Source organism: Zingiber officinale, chromosome 2A (assembly GCF_018446385.1).
Source record: "Zingiber officinale cultivar Zhangliang chromosome 2A, Zo_v1.1, whole genome shotgun sequence".
In the NCBI taxonomy this organism is placed as follows: Eukaryota; Viridiplantae; Streptophyta; class Magnoliopsida; order Zingiberales; family Zingiberaceae; genus Zingiber; species Zingiber officinale.
Window position 1 is genome coordinate 974,814 of NC_055988.1, and position 22,294 is coordinate 997,107.

The following is a 22,294-nucleotide window of genomic DNA, read 5'->3' on the forward strand; positions in this document are numbered from 1 at the left end:
TCATATGCACCTTGGTTTCATTTTCCTTTCTGAAATAGCTTCAGGTTGGATCAGACAATCACTAGAGCAGGAGGGTGCAACAAAATTCCACTTCACAACACTCCTATTTTTTTCTTCTTCACGAGCTGTTAGTATTCTGGACCCTTCTGAATTCTGGAACTGTTGTATTCAACGATTGTCCAGGAAGCTTGGCACAAAGTCCCTTCAATTTGGTATCAACCCCTTGGTTACTGCTTCCTTTCTTTTCCAACAGATAACCTCAACTTCAGCATGTATCTCTTAATATCTCAATCTCAAAGGATTAGGAGGCATTCTGGTTGTTACATCCAGAGTCAGCAAATCAACCAGCTGAATGTCTAACAATTCAGTTCCCCATTACTTCAGTTCTGAAATTCCCAACTTATTATTTTGTTTCCAGCCAATCCAACTTCCCTACTTCCAAATCCAACTTATCAATATTCAGTTAACATACCCAAGTATTCAAGTAGATGCAGAAACCCAGCAAATAGTCTCTTTTAACTCTGCACAGTGGTTAGTTTTTCCTGTTATTTCCTCCCTTTTCTTTTCAACTGTGCTGGTTTTCTGTTGTTACTATTTTTTCAGCATCCTCCACAGAGACTCTGTGGATGGATTTCCAATTCCATGTTGCGCTTAATAACCATTTAACAAAAAATCGCAGCTTAATCATATAGCACTTCCAGCCTCCAATTTATCCCAAACAGAACATCACACAATAATAACAGATGGCCTTCATTACTGCACAACTCATAATAACAAGGCTAGAGAAAATGAGCTAGAGAGAAGGAGGAGCTTACCAGGGTGAGGAGATTGCCGGCCAACCAGCCAGCTGCTGGACCTCAGCGAAGGAGTAGAGGAGCTGCACCGACTGCACGACGAGACCATCTCCAAGAGCTGCTCAGACTGCGGTGCAGCTGCTGGACAACCAACCGGAGGACGAAGACTCGCCGGAGGGAGTGGAGGTGCTGCTCATACCACCAGAGCCACATCTGGGAAGCAACACTAAGCACATAGTGAAGACCCAAAGACTGTTTGGAATATCCAAAGATGAGAGTTGATTGAGGAATAAACTTAGGTTTTGATTTGTCTAAACCTAAGTTCATATTATATAAAATAAAACCCTCCTCCAGATGAATCGCCGCCCGAGCAGTGGGGATTCGGCCTGGGCTCGAGCTCACCTACGAATCTCCCCTTCTCTGCTTGATCCTAATCGTGTGAGCTCTCTTCTCCATCGTCGATCTATGGCTTTCGATGGTCAAAATCTGAGGTAAGCGCTAATCCTAGCCTCTAATCTAGAAGATGCAATGATAGATTGCTAAGTTTCAAACACATTCAAGCAATATCGCACTAGTTCGGCCACCATTTCGACAGTGATCGCGCTCCGACAGTGAACAAACGGATAACCACCAGTAGCACCTTCTTCAACTGAGAGTTAGCAAAGGTGTCTCTTATTTGGTGTAAGTTGTTAACATAAAGGTTATGGATTAATTCAATGATATTAACTACGAGGGAAGGATAAGATTATCAAATGGAATTGAAGCTAGGAAAGATTAGGCATGATTGATCCAAGTGGTTGTCTTGATAATTGAGGTTAAAATGTTGGATCTAACCTAAGCTTCAGGTTAGATTTGATTTATTTAGTTAACCGAGATTAATGGATGAATTAGAGTTTCTTGGTTTAATAGGAATTTTGATTTAGTCATTGGATACACATGAGAGTGGATTGATTATATGCTTGTTGTTATAAGATTTTGAGTTACGATGAGCCGTTTGACGTGGAGATTGTTTGATACGATCTTCGTTTTGAAGCGGGTATCTTGACTTATCTTTTTTATATTGTCATTTGATATGCGTAGTAGATTATAACGAGTAGTAATGTTATGTCTATATCTGCATTGGTTGGTCAGGTCATTACTTGATACTTGTAGTATGCTTTATTTTTTATCTGCTATACATCCATGCTTATACCCTCTTGATTATTGTCATGCGTATTTATGTTCATAGAGGTAGTGACATACCATGCCTTATTGTGTACAAGACGAGTTATTTGTCATACCTGATAGGTGTACTTAGATCAGTATTATAGATTCATTTTTTTTTTTTTGGTACATATTACATGGAGGTGGACATTGTCAAGATTTTCATGCTTAGTGTCATGCACCATCTTGCACGATTGCATGTTGAACGATTGTCGGCTCCATTATTATTGAGCACATCACCAGTTACATGGATCTGCACACACAACCACTCATGGGTTAGTGGTATATCAGGCAGGGTGTGTTACAGCAGGTTGCTCTGTCAGGATTCCGTTCATCCACTCATGGGTAGTGGTGATGCAGCATGGTAGTAGGACAGGGATCCCTCCTCTTGACTATAACACAGTGAGATGAGAGCATTGACCTCCCCCACTCTGTTTGGGGTAGGAGGATAGGTGTACTCCGACAGCATCCTGTCCACTCGATCACTCAGGAGTAGTGATGGCAGAGTGCACAGTTGTCATAGCCCTACCCACTCAACTTCACCATCGTGTGTGAGGTAGCTGACTGGCGTCAGGAGTGATCAACATTTGCATCATATGCATGGATTGCATCTATTACTTGTGATTGCTGCATTTTAGATGTTGTATTTTTGTGGATGCTAAATTACTATTGCAGAAATCTGGATTGATTAAAATTTTACTAAACTGATTACTGTAAAATTTGAACTTAATATTCTAGGTGTACCTAGGAGTTGTACACATGCTAGGGAAGATAATCTATGCCTCTCGGATGTCCTGCTAGCTGTAATCAGGCATTTCAATCGATCCATGAATCGATTGGGCTGTCGGATCGATCCAGTGATCGATCCAGCTTGATACCGGCACGGAGAAAACTCTGGATCGGTCGGCTGACCGATCCACAAGCTATCTTGCTTCTGTATGCGGCTGGATCGGTCTACCGACCGATCCAGGAGTACACTGATCGGTCGGTAGACCGATCCAGTGGCTCACTGATCGGTCGGCTGACCGATCAGTGAGCTTCTGTACTCTCTGTTCGCATCTGGATCGGTCGGCTGACCGATCCATAACAGACGCTAACTCTCTGTTCGCGACTGGATCGGTCAGCTGCCTTAGAGCTTCTCGATCTGTAGATCGATCTGGGTTTCTGATTTCGAATCAGAACCCCTGATTTCAGCACTATTTCGTGCCCAACTCATACACATCAAGTCTATAACAGCTAGAAACATTTTTAACATGTATTAGCTAACATTTTAAACATGATATCATGCATGATTCACTAATTCATGGCATGCAAATGTATTATGTGTAGAATAATAAGGTTCTAACAGTTAACTAATTTTGCTGAAAGTTCTAATACATAAATAAAGCTTGTTAGATCCCTAAGATCTTTTATTCCAAGTTCCTGCCCACACACATCCTCGTAGCATTGTCCTCCAGCCTCCGCTAGTCCATCTTTCCTTTACCTTTATCTGCAGTATAAGGAAAAGAAAGTATCTATAAGCTTTCGCTTAGTAAGAAACCATCTACCTCACTAAAACATGCATTCGATGCAATATGCTTTTAAAACATGCTGTTTGAAAGTGCACTGATTAGACTGAAACATGGCATGTTATCATACATAGAAATCAAAGCTAGTCATGGCATACTATCATCTAAACATGTGTAATAAAAGCTGAACATGAACACCAAAGCATGGCATACAAAGCTAACCATAACTATCATGTGTAACAACAAGGAAAACTGAGCTGAACATGAATTAAACTAGTCTGGAACTGAATTCAAACTCTACTAACATAACTGATCTTTGTGAGTTTTGAAAAACTATAATATAATAGATTAAAATACATAATCATACTGCTAATGGGCCCGGCAACTGTACATGCTATGCGCGCATCCTCAACTAAACCCGGGGTTGCAAATCCCGAATTTAGCAAGGTTTACTAGGTTATCTAAACCTAGGGACCGACTATGGGAGCTCAGCCCAAGGGATATCTAATCCCGTACAGTGCCACTACTGAAAATAAAATACTGAATCATAGCTGATTAATTTACCTTACTTCTACTAGGTTATCTGAACCTAGAGGCGACTGTGGGTGCCCACCCATTGGACCGTAGTCCCATATATGTTGTGGCAAGGCTAACTAAAATATTTAAATGCTTCTATTGCATTTACTGAGCTATTAAAATGCCTAAGTTGCATTTTTCTGTGCTAAATAATTTAATCGAACACTTAGTATGCACTAATTCGCATCCTTGTGCCGAAAGTCTACATATTACTAAACTAAAACATGGAATTCACACGGAAGCTACTTATACTGCAGGTGAGGGGTTTCTTACCTCCTATTCGTAATTTATTACGATTCTAATCGCGAGATTTTCCGGAGGAGACGATCCTTTCGACGATCTTCTCGCGTCTAAGCGTTCCTCTCGCGAAGGGAAACGTCCTCGTGTCGGAGATGTCACCGGAAGGTGTCCTTGAAGCCCTAGGAAAGGAACCCTAGGTTTCTTCTTGTGGTTGGCGCCGAGAGAAGGAGAGGGAAGGGGGAGGGTCGGCGGAAACTAGGGTGAGGAGGAGCAAGTCACGTTCAAAGAGAAAACCTAAATAACTCTTCACCCATTAATTCCCTATTTATATTAAGTGGGTATTTCGGCCCAACTTAAACTTAAATATAAATGTTTCCCTTTCCTTTCAGCACGGCCCTCCTGGGTTCACTTGGTTACCATGGTTCACCATAAGTCATAGGACCAATTAGGTCTCGGGTTCAATTCCCGTGTAGGCTATTTTACGGTCCTATTTATTTTTGCTACTTCCACTACTCTAAAAATTCCATAAAAATATTCTAAAATTCCAGAAAAATCATAGAATATTTCTAAAATAGTTTTGAGAATTTTCGAGCGTTACAATCCCCCATACCTTATAAAAAGTTCGTCCTCGAACTTAGAATAACTCTGTATATTTCTGCTGGCCTCTGTCTCCCAAGTTGCCTCTTTTGAGCCAAATAATTTTGACTAATGGTACTTCCTTGTTCCGCAATTTCTTAACTCTCGGTCTATTATCCGAATAGGCCGATTGTCATAGCCGAGGTCTTCATGGACTGTATGGGGCTCAATCACCTGGGTGGCATCCGGGATATGCTTCTTCAAGATAGAGACATGAAATACATTGTGACCTGACATTTCCTCGGGTAGCTCTAACTCATATGCTACCTTGCCCACTCTTCTGATAAGGTATGGTCCCACATATCGGGACTTAGCTTGCCTTCTTCCCAAAACGCATTACTCCCTTCATGGGAGCTACCTTAAGGAAAATCTCCCCAATCGAAAACTCTAAGGTGCAGGCTGTATCAAGATAGCTCTTTGGCGGCTCCGAGTCTCTATCTCTCTCGGATCTCAGATAATCATGTGGTATCTTCCACTAGATCTGTCTGAAGTTCTAGTTCTTTCTGTTCACCACTCTTATACCAACAGATTGGAGATCTACACCTCCGCCCATAAAGAGCCTCGTAAGGTGCCATACCGATAGTGGCCTGATAGCTATTGTTGTATGCAAATTCTGCTAAACTCAGATATTTGCACCAACTTCCCTTGAAATCTAGGGCACATGCTCGGAGCATATCCTCGAGTACCTGATTTACTCGCTCCGTCTGTCCATCTGTCTGCGGATGGAAGGCTGTGCTAAACTTTAACTCAGTGCCCAAAGTTGTCTGTACGCACTCCCAGAAGTGTGACGTGAACCTGCTGTCTCTGTCTGAAATAATGGTTCGTGGGACTCCATGTAATCTAACGATCTCCTTGAGATACAACTGAACTAGCTGTTCCATGGAGTAGGATATCCTGATAGCTAAGAAGTGGGCTGATTTAGTCAATCTGTCGACTATTACCCAGATGGTATCAAAACCATTCGTGGTTCTGGGTAATCCCACTATAAAATCCATAGAAATGTCTTCTCACTTCCATTCTGGTATCTCAGAGAAACTCCCTCGGTCTCGATGTTCCGCCTTAACCCTCCGATGTTAGGCGATGTCGACATATCGAGCGATGTCTCTCTTCATCCTGTGCCACCAAAACGTTTCTTCATGTCCTGGTACATTTTGGTGGAGTCGATGCATCGCATAGGAGTCTTGTGAGCCTCGCCTAGGATTTTCCTCCGTAGTTCCTCCCGATCCTAACACATAGTTCGTCACCAAAATACAACACCCCGCTATCGAACACTCTCCACCTTCCGATTCCGCTAAACCTTGCTTGATTCTCTGAATTTCAGGATCCCTCCTGAGCTGTCTGAATGTCACCAAGGAAGGTAGACTCTAATGTCATAGTAGAGAGCTGTCCGACTATGAGCTCGAGACCAAATTTCTGTGATCGATTGTAAGCTGACTTCAGTTCTTTTAATGATCTAGCCTTCTTGCCGAGGGGGCTATAGAGGTGGTAGAGGATATCTATGTCGTAGTCTTTGACCAGCTCTAGCCATCTGCACTGTCGCATATTCGGATCCTTCCGAGTGAAGAAGTACTTCGACTCTGATGATCTGTATACACTCTGCACTGAGCTCCATACAAGTAATGTCTCCAAATCTTGAGAGTGAACACCACTGCCGCAAGCTCAAGGTCATGAGTAGGATAGTTCTTCTCATAATCCTTAAGTTGTCTGAGGCATAGGCGATCACCTTGCTATCTTGCATCAGCACTCCTCCTAGTCCCAACTTCGAGGCATCACTATATATGCCAAAGCTATCTCGCTCGTAGAGTCGAATAGGTGCATCTGTCAATCTCCTTTTCAACATTAAACTGCTCACATCCCTCCACTGAAATTTTCTGCTTTTTCCGGTAAGAGCTGGGGAGGCTATCCGGAGAAGTCCTCTACGACTTCCTGTAGTAACCGCTAATCCTGAAAGCTTGACCTCACTGGCGTTCTTGGGTCTTTTCCAGTTGCTCACAGCTTCTATCTTACTGGGGTCTACCATGATACCATCCTTTGAGATGATGTGACCCAGGAAGGACACCTGATCTAGCCAAAATTCATATTTGGTGAACTTGGTGTACAGCTGATTCTAATGAAGGGTCTGCAATACTGTTTTCAGGTGCTCTACGTGTTCTTCCTGAGTTCTGGAATAGATAAGGATGTCATCGATGAACACGATAACGAGCCTATCTAAATATTCTCTAAATACCCTATTCATAAGGTCCATGAAAGTAGCTGGAGCATTTGTCACGCCAAAGGGCATGACTACGAACTCGTAATGTCCGTATCTAGTCCTGAATGCTGTCTTGGGTATGTCCCCTTCTTTAACCTTCACCTGATGATAACCTGATCTGAGGTCTATTTTAGAGAACACTGCTGCTCCCTTTAGCTGATCAAATAGGTCATCTATTCTGGGAAGATGATACCTATTCTTAATCGTGATTTGGTTCAGTGCTCTGTAATTTATGCATAGGCGCATGCTCCTGTCCTTCTTCTTCACGAACAATACAGGCGCTCCCCATGGTGAGTGACTAGGACGTATGAAGCCCTTGTCAAGCAGCTCCTGTAGTTGCTCATGAAGTTCCTTCAGTTCTGCTGGAGTCATGCAGTAAGGCACTTTGGAGATAGGATTTGTACCGGGAATGAGTTCTATCTCAAATTCGATCTCCCTGTCTGGTGCTAGGCCTGGTAACTCTTCAGGGAAGACTGCTGGGTAGTCACATACGACTCGGACCTCTGCTAGCTGTTGGTCCTTGTCTTGACTGGTGCTGACTACGTGTGCTAAGAACCCCGTACATCCTGAATCCATCAACCTCTGTGCCTTCATAACTGAGAGAAACTTCCTGGCCTTTCTCCTGGGTTCTCCTACGAATTCGAACTGTGCTTCCGCTTCAGGTTGGAATATGACTTTCTGTTTACGGCACTCGATGGAGGCACCGTATTTGATCAAGAAGTTCATCCCGAAGATGACGTCGTAGTCGGTCATATTAATCACTATCAGATCGCAAAAGAGCTCTCTGTCTGCTATAGTGACCGGCACTGCTCTGAGCCAGTGCGTAGACGCCATGATTTCACCTGAGGGTAACGTCGTAAGGAACTGGCTACTGAATACCGCTAACTTCTCGTGAAATGCCCCGGATATATATGAATGGGTTACCCAAGATCGTAATAAGACAGCTTGTACTTTGTCAAAATCCTAATCGACCTGTAATAACTGCCGAGGCATCCGCCGTCCTCTCCGTGAGTGAGTAGATCCTCGCATTGGTCGAAGCTGGAGGGGCTTAATATGCCCTGACCGATATGTGGACCATCTAAAGCGGCTCGTCGATGTAACGAGCCGGGCCGACCTCCATCCGAATCGGCCGGGCCGAAAGATCGGTCTTGTTTGACACCGCCGCCATATGCCCTTCCCCCGCATTCAAAGCATCCTCGTGTGCCCTCACGACAAACTCCCGGATGGAATTTCCCACAAGTAGCACACTTTGGATAACTGGGTCTTTGGTTGGCCTCCTTTGGGTAACTCGGTTTGCGCTTGCCGGAGTTCCTTCCGCTAGAGCCATGGAGTTGTGGCCTCTTGCTTCGAGTGCCCGAGCCTCCTTGACCTTTAGCTTCGAGAGGACTTCTGCTGCTTGATGCTATTCTCGTAATGCTCGGTGATTAGAGCACTGCTAACTAATTCTTCCGTGGTTTGTGGCCTATGAACGCCACCACCACGTTCATTGCTATTTCCGGCCTCAAGATCTTGAGCATCAACCGGATTCGCTCCTTCTCTGTGCTGACTAGCATAGACGAGCCAACTGTTGAATTTCTTCACGGCTTCCTCAACCGATAGGTTGCCCTCTGACGAAACTTAGTGAACTCGTCGTAGACGGTTGGTGACCCGCACGTGAAAGAACTCCTCAAAGAATTCCTTCTCGTATTCGGCCCATGTCATCCGGTTCACTAGGCGCTCGCTCGATTCTCTCCCACCACATACGTGCATCTCCTGTAGAAGGAGGCGCACTTCACCTTCTCATGTTCTCGCCAGTCCGAAGCTCCATCTTTCCAGTGTTTTGAACCATGCCCGAGCATCCCATGATTCATTTGAGAAATTCTCTCGCTTGACTCTCTGCCACTGGATCCGATAGGCTTCTCTCTGCGCTCCTGCTGTGGTGTAGGCTGGACTGGTGGAACCTCTAAGACCACTGGTGTCGCTAAGTTAGGCTCCGGGGTGACAGTGGAAGTGTTCACTGACTAGCCTTTAAGGTGGCTATTTCCTGTTGCTGTTCAGCTAGCTGCTGCTGTAACTGAGCGGGAGGCACTGAACTGCCTGCCTCATGCTGGGGCTCAGTGGCTGGTGCCCTTCTAGCTGGGCGTCCTCGTGTCATTTCTTAAGACATGCAGGACATACATGACTAACACAAGCATAATAGAGAAACTATTGTTATCTTGTTAACTACTATCATAAACAAGCATGCTTTAGTTATCTATAACAGAAAAGCAATAAACCTACAAAGTGAGAGGTATTCTTACTTGGAAGCTGTAGGTACAATGCTGATGTGTGTGTAGGAAGTATGGAAACTGCTCTGATACCACTCTGTAACGACCCACCTTCTACTGACTAGGCTGTGAGGCCGATCGCTACATTATGCTGTGCTAAATTACTATTGCAGAAATCTGGATTGATTAAAATTTTACTAAACTGATTACTGTAAAATCTGAACTTAATATTCTAGGTGTACCTAGGAGTTGTACACATGCTAGGGAAGATAATCTATGCCTCTCGGATGTCCTGCTAGCTGTAATCAGGCATTTCAATCGATCCATGAATCGATTGGGCTGTCGGATCGATCCAGTGATCGATCCAGCTTGATACCGGCACGGAGAAAACTCTGGATCGGTCGGCTGACCGATCCACAAGCTATCTTACTTCTGTATGCGGCTGGATCGGTCTACCGACCGATCCAGGAGTACACTGATCGGTCGGTAGACCGATTCGGACGGCTGACCGATCAGTGAGCTTCTGTACTATCTGTTCGCATCTGGATCGGTCGGCTGATCGATCCACAACAGACGCTAACTCTCTGTTCACGACTGGATTAGTCAGCTGACCGATCCAGTGGCACAACCCAACTCTGATCGATTTGTAGATCGATCTGGGTTTCTGATTTCGAATCAGAACCCCTGATTTCAGCACTATTTCGTGCCCAACTCATACACATCAAGTCTATAACAGCTAGAAACATTTTTAACATGTATTAGCTAACATTTTAAACATGATATCATGCATGATTCACTAATTCATGGCATGCAAATGTATTATGTGTAGAATAATAAGGTTCTAACAGTTAACTAATTTTGCTGAAAGTTCTAATACATAAATAAAGCTTGTTAGATCCCTAAGATCTTTTATTCCAAGTTCCTGCCCACACACATCCTCGTAGCATTGTCCTCCAGCCTCCGCTAGTCCATCTTTCCTTTACCTTTATCTGCAGTATAAGGAAAAGAAAGTATCTATAAGCTTTCGCTTAGTAAGAAACCATCTACCTCACTAAAACATGCATTCGATGCAATATGCTTTTAAAACATGCTGTTTGAAAGTGCACTGATTAGACTGAAACATGGCATGTTATCATACATAGAAATCAAAGCTAGTCATGACATACTATCATCTAAACATGTGTAATAAAAGTTGAACATGAACACCAAAGCATGGCATACAAAGCTAACCATAACTATCATGTGTAACAACAAGGAAAACTGAGCTGAACATGAATTAAACTAGTCTGGAACTGAATTCAAACTCTACTAACATAACTGATCTTTATGAGTTTTGAAAAACTATAATATAATAGATTAAAATACATAATCATACTGCTAATGGGCCCGGCAACTGTACATGCTATGCGCGCATCCTCAACTAAACCCGGGGTTGCAAATCCCGAATTTAGCAAGGTTTACTAGGTTATCTAAACTTAGGGACCGACTATGGGAGCTCAGCCCAAGGGATATCTAATCCCGTACAGTGCCACTACTGAAAATAAAATACTGAATCATAGCTGATTAATTTACCTTGCTTCTACTAGGTTATCTGAACCTAGAGGCGACTGTGGGTGCCCACCCATTGGACCGTAGTCCCATATATGCTGTGGCAAGGCTAACTAAACTATTTAAATGCTTCTATTGCATTTATTGAGCTATTAAAATGCCTAAGTTACATTTTTCTGTGCTAAATAATTTAATCGAACACTTAGTATGCACTAATTCGCATCCTTGTGCCGAAAGTCTACATATTACTAAACTAAAACATGGAATTCACACGGAAGCTACTTATACTGCAGGTGAGGGGTTTCTTACCTCCTATTCGTAATTTCTTACGATTCTAATCGCGAGATTTTCCGGAGGAGACGATCCTTTCGACGATCTTCTCGCGTCTAAGCGTTCCTCTCGCGAAGGGAAACGTCCTCTTGTCGGAGATGTCGCCGGAAGGTGTCCTTGAAGCCCTAGGAAAGGAACCCTAGGTTTCTTCTTATGGTTGGCGCCGAGAGAAGGAGAGGGAAGGGGGAGGGTCGGCGGAAACTAGGGTGAGGAGGAGCAAGTCACGTTCAAAGAGAAAACCCAAATAACTCTTCACCCATTAATTCCCTATTTATATTAAGTGGGTATTTCGGCCCAACTTAAACTTAAATATAAATGTTTCCCTTTCCTTTCAGCATGGCCCTCCTGGGTTCACTTGGTTACCTTGGTTCCTCATAAGTCATAGGACCAATTAGGTCTCGGGTTCAATTCCCGTGTAGGCTATTTTACGGTCCTATTTATTTTTGCTACTTTCACTACTCTAAAAATTCCATAAAAATATTCTAAAATTCTAGAAAAATTATAGAATATTTCTAAAATAGTTTTAAGAATTTTTGGTCGTTACAGGACGTGACACAAGTGGCGAATTAGCATGTTGACGAAGTTGCTTTTGCTACTGTGGAGGCCCAACCTGATGACAAAGCTGCTGATGTGGATACCGATGATGGAAAAGAGGGCCAGCTCATGATTTTAACTTACCATTGCCGCAACTAGGTCCAGCCAACATCCTACAAAGCAGATAACACGGTATAGTGCAGCGAAAGAGTCAATCTACGGAGCTACCAGTAGGGGTATATATATATATATATATATAATTTTTAATATAAAATTACTAAAATTATATATTCAAATTTTGATAATAATTTTTTAAATTAATAAAATATAAATTATTTAATCTTTAAACATTACTAAACACATTATTAATTTTAAAATTTAATATCTCAAATGTATTTAATTCTAAATTTATTATATTTTAAAAATATTTATTTCTACAAATAAATCTAAATCATCCCTATCAAATAATATCTGGTTTAAATTCAAACATGCCAACGGTAGAAACTTTCCTTCTATACGTACTAGAAATTAAAGATAGTCATTTTTTAAATTATATAATAAAAAAATAAATTTTGATATTTAAAAAATTAACGTAATAAATTTTTTCCAGGAGGAAGAAAGGTGAGGAAAGAAAATCACTGATCCTTTCATAGTATGACTGACAATAACATATTGTCCTGGTAATGTACCTTCTTAATTTTTTAGATATCTTATAATCTAAGTTCTAGTTTTAGTAAATTAATATATAAATATTTTTTAATGAACGGTTGACCTAAAAATAATAGATTGATAGATCATCCGTTGTGAACACTTCATAATTTATCCAAATGTCCGGTGAAAATTTTTTATAAAATCAAATCAGTCACAATTAATCTATGTAAGATGCCAACTATATAAAACTAAAACTAAAACGGATTATTGGATATCTGAACTCTCCTATCCAAAAATCTACTGCAGTAGAAAAAAATATTATCTATAATTTATGTGTACATACTGTGAGGCCGGTAATACCACATTTAGGGGGCGATTGATTCGGGTAAGGGAATGGGAATGAGAATAGGAATGATTGCAAATATTAATGAAATGGGAATGATTCCCATACCACTCATATTACTCAGTAATGACACATTGCTATATTTAGAGGAATGAATCCATGAGATCCACCATCATTTCTTCAAACCAAGCATCAAGTTTCATTCCATTCTCATTCCAAACTCCCCAAACAAACAACAACTCAATTCAAGCTCAGTCAAACAGGTCAACCTTGACCTAGGGAATATTGCACCAACAAAAAATACATACAACAAAAGTTTCCTCTTCTTCGAGGGCCAGAGAAATAATAGTACCAAACTTTTTAGGAAAATCTTTAACAGAATCTGGATCATGTACCCAAACTTTGTATAGTAGTCCGTAGTCCATCAGAAGAAAAGGAGTGATAAGCCTTTCTTTGTATGAAATTGCTTTATACCTTTCATAGTCTAAGTTGACTTTTCGGAAAGAAAATAGCAACTGGCATGGACATCCGTATTTAGCAGAGTTTTCATAGGTTAGCCCAATTTTCTAACATTTAAGTTTTGGGTCAAATTCTGCTTCATAGGTAATAGTTATCCCAAGAGGGGGATTTTTGTGGAAGACCTTTAGTGCTTCACATAATTCAAAAAATGTCTGTAGTGTAGATTGTTCTGCTAGGTTCCGAACGTAGGAGTTGATATCCTCAGCTATGGTGTTGGGCAGGCCCAATATATGGGCTGCGGATATTCTTTGAGTAAAAGTTGTAGCAGCTTGTTCTTTTAATTGGGCCAGTGTTAGATAGTTGGCCCATTGTGATTTCTTTTCTTCTAATGTTGTGGAAGAGGAAGGAGACCCATGAGTTCCTTCAGTAATTTGTGCATATGTAGGAGGCTCTTCTGATTATGAGCTAGTTGACACCATAGTTGTTGTTTTTAATAAAGTGCTAATAAAGAAACTAGCACCAAGTTGAGTTCTGGCAGCATTAAAAGCTTCTTCAAGTGAATAATACCCTTTGAAGAAAGGATCTTCTAGGCCTTGTATGGTCATATTTGTTTCCTCCCAAGTAGCATATACCCCAGCTTGTGGCCCAGAAAAGACTACATAACAACAGAATTTCTTGCCTGCTGGCTTTTGTATGGTTGTTAGAAAATAGTTGTTAAAGCATTTATGACTGCTATCTTGTGTCCTAAGCTACCAGGGATGGTAGGAATGTGCCAAATGTTATCCATCAAACAGTGTTGAATGTGATCTAGTTTGTCTCTGAATAAAGAGCGAAACTGATCTTCTTGCTGTGTAAACTGTTATAATTCTTGTGTTCAAAATCTTAATGTTTTAGTAGCAAATGAGGTGCGTACTTTCCTTTGTCGATCCATTACCTAAACAGAAAATGTTAGTGGAGTAAACGAGATAAAGTATCAGCTAAAGAATTGTTAATTCCTTTTATATGTTCCCAGTGAATGCGTAAACCTTTATTAATAATAGTATCTGTGAATTTTAGCCATCTCTTAGTACTTAATCATTTTCTTAATCCTTTAGTTTGTTGACTATACTTGACTATAGCTTCGCAGTCGGTTTGAATGGTGATTTCTTGCTTATTACAAATGAATAATCGGAAGGCTTCTAAACAATAAATAACTGCTAATATTTCAAAATCTAATGAGGTAAGATGTCCTTTTCCTTGAAATTTTCCAGAGGCATATCTGCATAAGGTTTCTGTAGTTTTAGGGTCATACTTGGATGTTTTTCTAAATAAAATTTCTCCCCATCCTGTTTCACATCTATCTATTTCGATGACTAAGTAGTCAGCATCAAGTGGGAGTGTTAACATGGGAATTATTTTTACTAACTCTTTAATTTGTTTTACAAGTGTTATATCTTGTTGATTAAAGTGTTTTTATCCTGTTAAGGAGGTTTTGCTGTATAAGGGGTCGTTGATTTTTCCTATCTTTTTTAAATAAGGTCTAGCATAATTTAGGAGTCCTAAAAAGGCTCTTAGAGTTTTAGTGTCTTCCATCTTATTTGGAAAAGCAAGGATTTTAGCAGAGATATGAGGTTGAACAGCTATTTGTCCCTGTCCTATCTCTGCTCCTAAGAAATCAATATGAGTAGTAGCTATTGTCATTTTCTTTCAAGAAATAATCATACCATGTTTCTCAAATAAGTTAAATATAATATGAAGATGAGCATAATGTTCTTGTTTAGTCTTAGAGAAGACTAAAATATCATCTATATATACACAAGTGAAGAGAGAAAAATCTTGAAAAATGTCATCCATTTTCCTTTGGAATATTTGAGGAGCGATCTTGAGGCCAAAAGGCATAACAAGTCACTCAAAATGTCCCTCGGGACAGGAAAAGGTTGTCCATTCAATGGACTCAGGATGCATTTTGACTTGCCAAAATCCTGATTTCATGTCAAATTTTGAGTACCATTTTGAGTTTTGGATTTTATTTAAGAGTTGGTATTTGTCGGGGATTTTATAACTGTCTTCTTGACAATTATCATTTAGCCTCTTGTAATTAAATATCATTCTAGATTGGCCACGTTTTTGTTCTGATCCTTTATTAACTATAAAAGCTGGACTTCGGTGCCTAGATGTAGACCTTTGAATGACTCCTAAAGTTAAGAATTGGTTAATATGCATTTTGCATTCTTCAGTTTCCCAATTTGTATATTTTAAGTCTTGGGTCTTAATTGTAAGGTCTGGATTAATGATTGATAGTTTGCAGTATACTTTGTCTCTGTCCCAATATTTAGTAGGATTTTCTCCAATTATTTCTAGTTTTTCTAATCTAGAAATGAGAGAGTCTAAATCAGGTTTATGTGTGTTTATTAATTGAAGTAACTGTTGTGGGAGTATAAGATCACGTGGGATCCAAGTGTCATTAGTTATAGGGCTTGACCAGCCAAGTGAGGCTAGTTTTCCAAGTCTTGGTAGTCAGAAAAAGCACAAGTCTGGTTATCCGGTTGTGCCTTCTTACTGGGTTGTTTACAGGCATTTTTAGGAGAACATTGACAAGATGTGTTGTCTAAAGGTAGGAGTTCTATGTGGGATTTTGTAGTTAAGGGATGGACAATAGAGGGATAGTCTGATACTATTGGGGATATTATAGGTGAGGAAAATAAAAGAGTATAATCCTTAGTTAGAAGACAAGCTCTATCTGATGCTATCAGAAAATTTAAACCTAGGATTAAGTGAATATTAGGATAAAATAGTGGTTTAATCCATAGCTTAGGAAGTGAGTGTTGGAGCAATCCCAATGGTTCGTGGGACCATGTGTTTTGGTGTTTGGGCAAAGGGTTTAAGTTAGGTTTACCCTTGTTATTTGATATGTGTACTTGAGTTGTGCAGGACTGCAGGTGACACATGTGACTCAGGTTGACAGCTTCGGGTCCGGTGAAGGATGGAGCATCCGAGGGACCATGGACAAGGCAGCAAGGACAATGGCCGAGGGAAGCGACTTCGAGGCATACGCGAAGGATGGCATTGGAGACAAGCCGCGGGCTTGGATGCATCCGAGGGACGAGAGCCAAAGAAAGTAGGCTTGAAGGCAAGAGGTCAAGGCTGCAAAGAAGAGTCAAATGAGTCGTGAGGGTACGAGTGCATGAGAGATTGTACTCGGAGTAAAATCGTAGTTTTAGGTTTCACTGTAGCGGCACTGTAGCAGTTACTGTAGTGCACTGTAGCGTACTGTAGCAGTTACTGTAGCGTACTGTAGCAGTCGACTAGTGTATGGACCAGTCGACTGATGCACTGTAGCAGATAGCCGTTGAGAGAGCCGTTGGGCTGGCATCAGTCGACTGGTGCAAGGACCAGTCGACTGGTAACGGGCAAATCAGGTTCTGATTTGTTCCAAGCTCTATAAGAAGGAGCTTGGTATGGCCGGCCAAGGCGACGAAATTAGACTTGGTTAAAGCCTAATTAGTAGTCACAAAAGTGCTCAAGGTTTCCCTTGTGTCCAAGAGATCTTGGTGAGTTTGTGGTGAGGTTTCTCCACTCACAAGGAGGTTTGAGCTAGCCGGAGAATCCGGGGACTAATCCACCGACGGATTGAGGGATCGTCCACCTTACGGGCAGCCGTGGAGTAGGAGTATCATCTCTGAACCACGTTACATCGAACGTGTTAGCGGTTTGGTTTGCATTTCCTTTCTTTGTCTTGTATTTAGTTTAGCTTGTTTATTTTTATTTGTATTCCGCTGCGCAAGCTAACAATAGTGTAGGAAGCTAACGATTTGGGGGTGCCGTCTATCCAACCCCCCTTCAAGCCGGCCACCGATCCTCCAACAGTGAGAGTGGTGTGCCATATTTACCACAGTTGTCATAAAACCTTAGATGGGTGTTAGTAACAAATTGCGTGCAAGCTAACCGTTGGCCATCAAATTGTGTACTTAGTAATGGTTGTGATGCTGTTTTTATAAAAGTTTTTGATAAGACAGAAAGAAGTGTATTTTCATCTATGGTGGAGTTGGTAGCTCCACTATCTAAAAAGGCATGTAATGTGAATTCATGGCCATGGATATTTACTAGACATTTGACTCTAATGTGTAGAGTTTTTCCTGTATTACATATACTAGAGGCTTTTATAAAGACTAGATCTCGATCTATTATATCGGCTGGTGTAAGTTGTAAACCTTTACCTTTATCAAGGATAGCCTGAGAAGAAGAATGTGGAGGAAGGTTTTCTTTTATTTGTTTATCTAGGGTCTCAATTTCTGTTTCTAATTTATTAACACGTGTTTCTAATACAGAAACTCTTGTTTCTAATAAAAAATTTCGAGTGCCTCCTTTAGAGAGTTGGCTTATGGATATCGTAATAGAGAACAGTTGTTGAAGACAAAGATTACAGGCTTGTTTTTTACATATTTTACAGGTTCCTCTTTTATCTAAAGATGGATAATAACTACAAAAGAAACAAGGAATGTTATCAGTTCCTGTTTTGAGTATCCACTCATGTAGGCAGTTAAGTTCTTCTGTAGTCTTATTGTTAAGTTGTTTAAACATTAGATTTGTATCTGGAAATGGAGAGTCATCCCATAATTCATCTAGATTGTCTAGTGTATCATAGGGTATGTAATTTTCAGGATATAGGTTATACTGCTGATGCGAGGGTTGCAAGAAAGAGTTTACAAGACTGTAATCAGAAGAAGGAACAACTTATTATATGTCATCTACAGAAACAATAGAGTAGATGGAGGATGTATCAGAAACGTCTGATTGTACTTCTATTAAATCTAGATTTGTACAGGTAACTAGTTTTACTTCTCGGGTATATAAATTCTTTTTATTTGGGCAAACAGAGGATAAATGACCTGGTTCATTACAGGTAAACATGTGATAGTATTGACATATGTCTTCTTTGGTTTGAACTTCCGTACATGTTTTTCTTTATATTTAAGTAAGGTTTCTTTTCTCTACTTTTTCTAAAATAATAAGTCTTTTTAGGTTTTTATTGCCTTTGGCCTTGTTAACAATTTTCTGGGTGTTCTTGATGAATGATTTAGTCTTGGTCTAGGTTGGGTGAGGCCATATTGTTGAGGGGTATATATCTGCTACAAAATCCATATTGTTGATTTTTTTTAATTGCTTTTGTATGTGGATATAGGTACATTTTTCTTTAAGTATGAAAATAATGTGTTGAATTCTTACTCCAATGTTATCATATTGTGGTGCTACATTCATGTCTGTCCAGGTTTTATGTATTTCCTTTACTAAGTCTCCTGGAAGTTTGCTAAAAAGTCTTTCCCCTAGTTCCGGGATTGTCATATATAGAGTTTTGTTAAAATATGGGCATGTGTATGCAGACTCGTCTGCGACAGAATTTGATTTCTTTTTATATTTTTATATTTTTTTTACCATCCTCGTTCTCCTCTCTCTCGTTGTCATGTGCCGATCGTGCCAGCCTCGCCTCTGGCCAGCCGCCACCCATCGGTCACCCCGCCTCTGGCCGCTCACCACCCGCCGACCACCTGCCAGCCGCGACCCACAGAAGGAAGCCTGAAATTCTCTGTTGTGTTTCTTCGTTCTCGCTGAAGTTGCTCGCCGTGCTCACCGTGCCTCCTCGCCCGGCCGCCGGCTATCTGCCCACCGTCGGCGACCTCCGGCAGCCTGGACCCACCCACACTATAGGCCAGGGGGTGAACCCGTCGAGGTTCGCGACATGGATTCCGGCTGCTGCCGCCTTCTCACCGCCGAGCTGAGAGGAAGTCTCGGTGGCGAGGGGATCTAGTCTCGCCGGATTCCGGCCACGATTGCGCCGGAATCCTGCCACGATCTCGCCGGAATCTGGCGCGATCGCGTCCGGTCGCGATAGCGTCTGGAATTCAGCCGCAATCGCACCAGATTGGGATGCGACGAGAGAGAGACGTAGGCGCGCGAGGAGGATCACGGCGAGAGAGAGATGCAGGCCCGCGAGGAGGATCGCGGCGAGAGAGAGACGCATGCCCGCAAGGAGGATTGCGGCGAGAGAGAGAGTAGGCGCGCGAGGAGGATCACGAGGCTTCGGTCGGGACGAGAAGAAAAGAAAATAAGGAAAAATAGGATGACTCGATAAGAAATAATAAGAAAGAGTTTGTCCATATGATTCCGTAGATAAAAGTTAGGATAACAATTTTGTGTATATATATATATATATATATATATATATATATATATATATATATATATATATATATATATATGAGTTAAGTTATAATATTAAACATAAAATTATATATATATATATATATATATATATATATATATATATATATATATATATATATATATATATATATATATATATATATATATATATGAGTTAAGTTATAATATTAAACATAAAATTTTATATATATATATATATGAGTTAAGTTATAATATTAAACATAAAAAATTTTGAAATGCAAGGGATATGCGATGTAAAAATGCGGCATATCAAAACTATATCTAGAGAATTATTTTCTATTAATGCTTGAGAATTTAAATTTATATAATGTGTATGGTAAAGTGATTACCTTATTTTGTCTTTCATAACATAGAATGAGGGTAGTCTCACATTTAATGTATTGCGAAGGACATGACACCTATTATTAAAGATGAAAAAAAAAAATCAACCTTTAGAATGGAAGTCAAACAGGTCAAAAGTTTTAGACTACTGACTAGTAGAGGCAGCATCAGTGGACATTGATCATAAAATTCTTTCCGATCATCTTAATTCATCAAGCCTGCCACTTATCAAATCATCAAAACGAAAGGGTATCATATGAGTTACGAGCTGGGGCTGATGCACCGGTCAGGCTGAGGAGGCAATCTGCCGCCGCCCACTACTCATGTAGTCTGTAGATTAATAGGAATTATAGGGCTGTTTTTTTATTGAGATTGTCTGTCCCAAAAATAATATGTTCTTGTGCCCCCTCACTGATCGAATAGGTAAAATCATATCTAAAGGATGCATATCATGAAGATATCATGACCGTCCGAATAAGGGGACACATCATTTTTAACTGACGTAATTTTGTGTAGTAAATGGTGTTATTTTGATAAATACGATGTCGTTTAAAAAAATCTTGTAGTGGAATGAAGTCGATGCACTAAAGGATTTTTTTAAAAAAAAAAAATAAACAAACGTCCAATTAAAGTGGGTCAAGTGATCCGAGTCAAACAAATGGAAAAAAAAAAAAAAATCCGTCCACCAGTTACTTAGCTGCAAGTCTCTCGAATCAAATGATCCAAATGACGTAAACCCAGATAATTATATCTTGTTCATGATTTTTTTTTATTTTAGTGTAAAATCTTAAATCTTAAATATATTTATTTAACACTATGCAACCCCTATTATATGGGTGTCAAAAATGAACCCGATCTGACGACTCAATTTAAGTCGATCCGAAAAAAATCAGATTTGGATTGAACATTTTCATATTCGGATTAGAGGATTAAAATTTTTTAAGTTGGGTCAGGTTGGGTTCGAGTTGACCTAAATATAGGATTTAGTGGGTTTTTGGAGCTAGATAAAATTTATTTTAAAAATTAAAATGTTCTTACGTATATTAATATATATATATATATATAATAATAATAATAGAATATTAAAATAAAAGTACATAATTATAGGAAAAATAATAAAAAAAATCATTTTAAATCGAATTTTTTAGATATCCGGGTCGAGTTTAGGAATTTTGAGTTGAACTCGATTCGAGTTGAATTAAAAAAAAAACTTAATCTGACCCAATCCAATCCGACCATCCGAATTAACACTCTTACCCCATTATGAGTAGCATATGATACAAAATTTACAATATTGTCAACTCTTTCTTTGGGTGGGATCCATTTGTTTCCCTGGTTGTAAATGAGCTTAATATCCACAAGTAATGTCCATGTATAAGATATTTTTTAAAATTTATATTCGTTATGTATAAAGGCAACTAAAATAGATATATTTAAATCTTGGTGAGTTTGTTGATTGCATTTAATGTTTGTGAGCAAAGCTTACCAATGTACATATAAATTTGTCTCAAGTTAATTCAATTGGGATATTATTTATTTATTATTTGATTCATTAGACTAAAAGTTAGCAGGCCTTATAGGGTGACTCTATCCTCCCTGAAAAGGAATAAAGGCATTTGCCCTAGTATATATATTAGTCTTTAATATGAGGAGGTCTTACAATCATATTGGTAGTAAAAAAGTCAAACTATCATGAAAGCCCCTCCAAGATGATCCTCATATTGTCTAAAAGGAAGGTAAATATATCATGGGGGTTTTCGTCCAACAACAACAATGTATATAAGATGTTGAGATAACCAGTAGAGCATTCCATACATGTTAGAAATCAACTATAGACCTATAAACATAACACCCTTGTATGAATCAACTTGGTCAGTCCTTAGAGCCTTTTGATTCACAATTATGGTGGTAAAAAGATGATAATACTCATCTTAGACGTCTCTTACAATCTATCTGTAAAAAGTAGTAAATTACGGATGACTACTAATCTGAACAATGACTAATACATAAGATAAGATACAAACCTAATAGAAATTGACCTCAAATTTTAAGGTAACAACCCACTATATACTAGTCAACCCTCCATCCAACGGGGACAAACCTTTTATTCACGATTATGATAGGGTAGCAACCATGATCGTGAATCAAAAGTATTTACATGCAAGGAAGATAGAGAAGAGTCCAAATTTTAGGGCTCTCAGCTCTGTTATTTGTTTACCTTGATAAATTAAAGTTAAAATGAAGGAATTCCTATGTGCATGCATGTGACTTTTTACGTCTCCGTGTTACGATACCGTGGTAAAATATTCAGATTGTCATCTACGTACCCATGGTTCGAACCTCAAATACGACGTATTAGTAGGAATTTTTCCTCTAAATAGGAGACGTAATCAAAGGATGTTGGATTTCTAGATTGGCGTCGTGTGTGCTTT